The sequence below is a fragment of the Juglans regia genome, chromosome 10 (assembly GCF_001411555.2).
Source record: "Juglans regia cultivar Chandler chromosome 10, Walnut 2.0, whole genome shotgun sequence".
Classification (NCBI taxonomy): domain Eukaryota; kingdom Viridiplantae; phylum Streptophyta; class Magnoliopsida; order Fagales; family Juglandaceae; genus Juglans; species Juglans regia.
In genome coordinates, this window is record NC_049910.1 from 3,686,867 (window position 1) to 3,693,326 (window position 6,460).

The window sequence follows — 6,460 nt, forward strand, 5'->3', positions numbered from 1 at the left end:
AGAGAGAGTAAAGGGGGATAATAAGAGGGAAGATGTTAGAATAAAAGCTAGAAAATAATAAGAGAAAAAGAGAAAAAGAAAAAAGGAAAAGAAAATGGGCAAGGAAATGTGTCAAATTCTCATCACTCTCTAGGGGTGTAACGGTCTAATTTTACACAAATTTAGGGATCAAACCGATATATATCGGTTTTATATTTTCAAGAATTGATACCATATCAGTTATTCTTTTAAATCGATATTTTCGATCCAATTTTTCAGTTTTTAGTATATATTAAATCTCTAATATCTTATACTTATATATATATAAATATTATATATATTAATATATAGTAATACTATTGGTATAATTCTACTACTATATGTTAATGATAATATAGTAATTAATATATTAATGTATATTAGTATTACTAATATATTTATCAAAATGAATATGTTGAGAACTTAACAAGCCATAAAATGTAATTAATATATATTTTCTATTTAAAATATATGATCAAATAAATAATCATGTTTAAGATTAAAATTTAATGTTATAAATTATAATATAACATTATTTCAAATATAATCATAATTTATAAAAAATATTATATATAATATTAATATTAAAAATTAATTAAAAATATATAAATATACGAACCGGTCCTATAAAATATAAAACCAAGACCGGACCGGTTATGACCGGTTTTTAAAATGGAGGAACTGGTCCTGGACAGAACCGGTCCAAAATCGGACCAAACCAACCGGTCCGGGCATGATTTTTCGATCCTCCGATTTATTTTTACAGCCCTACCACTCCCTAAGCGCATGGAAAAAGAGGGATCAGATAAAAGGAAACGGCTAGACGATTTCAAGGGGACTTTGACTTCTTCTTCAACCTCTCAAAAGGAGCTCCAGCAAGAACATCTTCTCCGAAAAATATATTCAAGATCTCAATCGTATAATGAGAAATGAGAGGCTATGAGAGACTGTAAAATAAGTATATCATAGTAGATTTCTCCTCCTCAAACACTCTGTAGACGTATGTGAGAAGGTTAGTAAAACCACCATACTTGGCTTTGGTGGTGATGTTCTCATTTATAGAAATGTAAGTTGACAATGTACAAATATTGAAGGATTTACAATCGTATATTGCACAATTAACTATGGAAACTATCACCTAGAAATATCTCTCCTATAATCAAGAGGGATCTCGTGAATATGGTTCACAATCAGAGGGCAATATTCTCGAATCCTCTACCCACCCCCCCTGGCGCCCGTGCACGCGCAAGCTAAGTGTGGGATTGATCCGAACGTGAAGCTTGGAATGAAAGAAGGTAAAGAAAGGTCGAGAGAGACTCTTTGTAAACACATTAGCAACCTGCAAGTGAGACGGCACATATTGAGGCTGAATGGCACCAGAAGCAGCGAGGTCACGAACAATATGATAGTCAAGATCAATGTGCTTAGCCCGTTTGTGAGAAACAAGATTGAGAGCCAGGAAAATTGCACTCTTGTTATCACAAAGGAGCAAAGGCCGATGGTTCAAAGAGACCTTGAGATCCCGAAGGAGATGAGAAAGCCAAGTAACTTCAGAAGCCATGAGAGCCAATGCTCTATACTCGAATTCACAACTTGAATGAGAAACAGTTGGTTGTTTCTTAGCACTCCACGAGACAAGATTTTCACCAAGAAAGATCGCATAGCCAGAAGTGGAGCAATGGGTGTCGGGGTAACCAGCCCAGTCGACATTAGAATAGGCTAGGATGCTCGTGGGCGGAGAATGAGAGAAAGATAGCCCATAATGGAGTGTGCCCTTGACATTGCAAAGAATGCGCTTGACTGCTTGAAAATGATCAACAGTAGGAGATTGCATGTATTGACTGACAGAATTTACAGCATAGGCAAGATCAAGACGAGTAATAGTCAAGTACTGCAATGCACCCACCATGGAGCCATAAAACGTGGGATCAGAAAATGGATCACCATCACAAGAGAGCTACTGAGAAACAACCATGGGGTGGGTACCGGCTTGCTGTCAAGGAGCTGAGCACGAGCAAGAATATCATGGGCATATTTGGCTTGACTCAAGAAGAGTCCGGTGGCAGAGGAGGACACTTCAAGACCAAGAAAATAACTTAAAGGACCCAGATCTTTGGTAGCAAATTCACGATGGAGGCGCTGAATAAAATCCCGAAGTAAAGCATCATCATTGCCCGTGACAACAATATCATCGACGTAGAGCAATAAATAGATAATGCTGCTTGAGCGAATGAGAACAAAAAGGGATGTGTCGGCACGGCTGCAGAGAAAACCAAGACGAAGCATGAAAGAACTGAAGCGATGAAACCAAGCACGAGGGGCTTGCTTCAAGCTATAAAGTGACTTCTTCAGCTTACAAACATGATTGGGAAATCTTGAATCTACATAACCTGGAGGTTGCTCCATGTAGACATCTTCGTTCAATAATCCATTGAGAAATGCATTCTTGACATCTAATTGATGTAAAGGCCACCGGTTTGAGACAACAAGGGAGAGAACAACACAGTGGACACCTTAACAACAGGACTAAAGGTGTCTGTAAAGTCAAGACCAGGGAGCTGAGAATAGCCTTTAGCGACAAGGCGAGCCTTGAGGTGATCAACGATGCCATCAGCCAAGTATTTGACACGGAAGACCCACTTGAAACCAACAATGTTGGTGTTGGAAGGACGAGAGACCAAGTCCCAAGTGCGATTGGAAGAAAGAGCATGAATTTCTTCATACATTGTAGCAACCCATCTTCAATCCTCAGCAGCAGACTTGAAGCCTTTGGGTTCCTTTGTAGCCATAAGAGAATAAAACCAAGGAGAAGCAGGCAAGGAACAAACATAAGAATGTTGTTTAGGCTTGAAGACATCAGCCTTAGCTCGAGTAACCATTGGGTGGTGATTAGTCCCAGCTGGAGCAGGCTCGTCATGAAGAGAAGCTGAAGTAGAGACATCATATGGGAGCGGTGCTACAGTAGTGGATGGGATGGAGTCTGCTGAAGGAGATGCTGGTGGATGCTGCCAGAAACACCATAAGGATCAGCAGTACAAGGCACACATGGTACCGATAAAGAAGGTGCAACAGAGGATAATGGAGCAGAAGATGGAGTGACAGGTGAAAGAGAATCCAAGACAGGCTCACAAAAAACAGAGATGTCCAAAGATTGTGGAGATCATGAAGAAGAGGAGCCTGCTACAGAAAAATTCAGTTCATCAAATATAGCATGCCGTGTAATATAAATACGTTGAAGAGTGGGATCAAGGCATCGAAATCCCTTGTGTGATATGTTATAACCAAGAAAAATACAAGCAGCACTTTGGGGAGCAAACTTATGAGAGGCATAATCTCGTAAATAAGGAAAAACACAACAGCCAAAGGAATGAAAATTTTCATAGGTGGGCGGCTTACCATACAATACCTCATAAGGAGAGAGCCCATCAAGAACAGGTGTGGGCAACCGATTCATAGTGTAGACAACGGTGCTGAATGCCTCAACCCAGCGAGCTAAAGGGACATCAGACTGAAATAACATGGCAAGGCCAGTTTCAGTGACATGTCGATGTTTGCGTTCAGCTCGACCGTTCTAAGATGGGGTATAAGGACAAAACATTTGGTGATGGATGCTGGAAGCAATGAGATGAGATTGAAATTGATGACTTATAAATTCAACCCCCTCGTCACTCTGAAAAGTTTTGATTTTGCGTGAAAATTGAACTTCAACAAAGGTTTGAAATTGCAGAAAAATTTTAAAAGCGTGAGATTTTAACGTCATGGGGGTCAAACCACGTGAAGCGGGAGTGATCATCAATAAAAATAATATAATAGCGATAATGAGAAAGAGACGTAATGGGAGTGGGGCCCTAAATATCGCAATGGATAAGATCCAAAACATGCTCAGAGCGCCGGTCAATAGAGGTGAAAGGCAATATGTGGCTCTTAGCAGTTTGACAAGCAACACACAAAGTAGGAGAAGGCAGTAAAGATGTAACAGAAAGATGTCATTTTGTATTCAATAGAGAAATAACATGATAAGTAACATGATCCAAAAGTGCATGCCAAAGATCATAAGAAGCACGAAGAGAATTATTTTGAATGGCAGAGAGAAGCGCTGAATGACTGTGCTCAAGCACATAGAGACTATCTTCACGAAGACTGGTTGCCACCACCTTTCCTGTTGTGCAGTTTTGTATGGTAAATGACATATCAGTGAAGGTAATGGAAAACGGATGATCAGAGGTTAATTTGCAGATGGATAGCAAGTTTTTGGTGAGTTGAGGAACAGCTAAGACATCCAACAGAGTTATATTTTTAGATGGAGAATGAATACCAGTGTGGGTGATCAGTAAAGAAGCTCCATTATCAACTATTACACAATCCTTACCGTTGTAAGGCTCAGACTTATCCAATTGAGATGAATCAGGAGTCATATGTGCAGAGGCTCCGGTATCCGTATACCAAGCAGGATCGGGACCTTCCAGAGAGCACTGTGAAAAAGTTTTAGCAAGCTGAGCATGAGAATCAGCTCGTGCATACCGATCACGACAACGTTCTGCAGTGTGCCCCTCATTGCGACAAATCTGGCAGCGAGGAGTATAATTCCCATGGCCTTTGCCACAGCCAGTATTGGAGAAGCTACCTTTGTCATGAGCTTTGCGATTTCCACCACCATGAGATGCACCAAAGGAGCCTTTAGTAGCAGTGAAAGTAGTCGATGGAGCAGTAGGTGCTTCAAGAGACTTTTGAAATATTTATGAGCTTTCAGCTTTGGGAATGAGATCACGAAAGAGTGGCAGAGGAGAAATAGAGAGCTGGGCAATTGAAAAATTGACAAACTTAGGACCAAGACCACGAAGATACCAGTGAACCTTGTCAGTGTCGTCAACAGGACGGCCCATGGTAGCCAACTGATCGCACAACGCTTTAAAAGAACGAGAGTACTCAGTAACACTGCGAGTACCCTGTTTCAGAAGTTGAAGATCGTCCATGAGACGAATCTCGCGGCTCTTCGATTGGTTACTAAAAAATGACTCCAACGCAGTCCAAACAACATGAGATGTGGAGAGACGAATAACCTCAGCCATGGCTTCCTCTATGAGAGAGGAAAGGAGGAGAATAAGGGGACATTGGTCCTCAGATTTCCAAGCAGCATGTTGAGGATTTGGAACAGAAGAGGAACCAGACGTAATGGTTTCCGAAGGCTCAGGAAGAGAGCCATCAACATAGCCAAGAAGTGTTTGAGAGTTAAGGAGCGGAAGAACTTGATTGCACCAGAGAAGGTAGTTGGCAGAGGAAAGTTTGATGGTGGTCATGTGAACCATCGTCTAAAGAGGAAGAGAGGAGTTAGAAGCCATTGGATCGACGAAGTTTAATCCATAAAGGTATCTAATACCATGAGGAAGTTTGTAAAATCACCATACTTGGCTTTAGTGGTGACGTTCTCATTTATAGAAATGTAAGTTGACAATGTATAGATATGGAAGCATTTACAATCGTATATTGCACAACTAACTATGGAAACTATCACCTAGAAATATCTCCTATAATCAAGGGGGATCTCGTGAATATGGTTCACAACCAGAGGGCAATATTCTCGAATCCTCTACAGTATGCAATATGTCGAACCAGGTAAATATGTGTGTCCATCTCTTTTTTACATTCTTAGTATTTATTTTTCCTTCACTGTCATGGACGTACACACAACCACATCGGATCACACTGAAGGCTTCAGACCACACCAATCGAGACGCAGATCGTCATAGTGGGTCGGAAATGACTCTTTCTCCCATTTCGGCCTGTTGTGAGATTTTTAGAATCAACAATAAGAATCATGATACTAAATTATTATTATATATATTATGAATGTGTAAAATATAACGAGCCCAAGACCAGGCCCAACCCACCAGACCATAGATAGGAGACAAAATATGAGAGAGGGAGATGGGACAAGAAGGGACAATGATGTGAGGGTGTCAAGAGCTAAAAGGGAGAAGGGTGTCAGAGAAAGTGAGAAAGGGAGAAGGGGTCAGACACGCAAAGCAGACATTCATCACCACTATTGAGGCGCACGGGTGAAGAGGATAAGATAAAAGGGGAGGTCCAAACAACTTCAAACAGGTTCTTATTCTTTGACTCCTTCTTCTACCTCTGGAAGGGGAGCTCCGCCGAAGGGATTTTCTCCAGAAAATATATTCAAGATCTCCATTGTACAGTGAGAAATGAGGGGCAATGAGAGATTGTAATAAGCATATTGTAATGGATTTCTCCTCCTCAAACGTCGGTGGACGTAGGCATTATGCCGAACCGCTTAAATCTGTGTGTTCATCTTTCTTTACTTTCAATACACTTGTTTTTCATTCACCGCCATGGATGTACATACCGACACCGTACAACTGCACCAGACCACTGCCAGAAGCTCCAAACAACACCGATTGAGACCCGAATCACCATAGCGGGC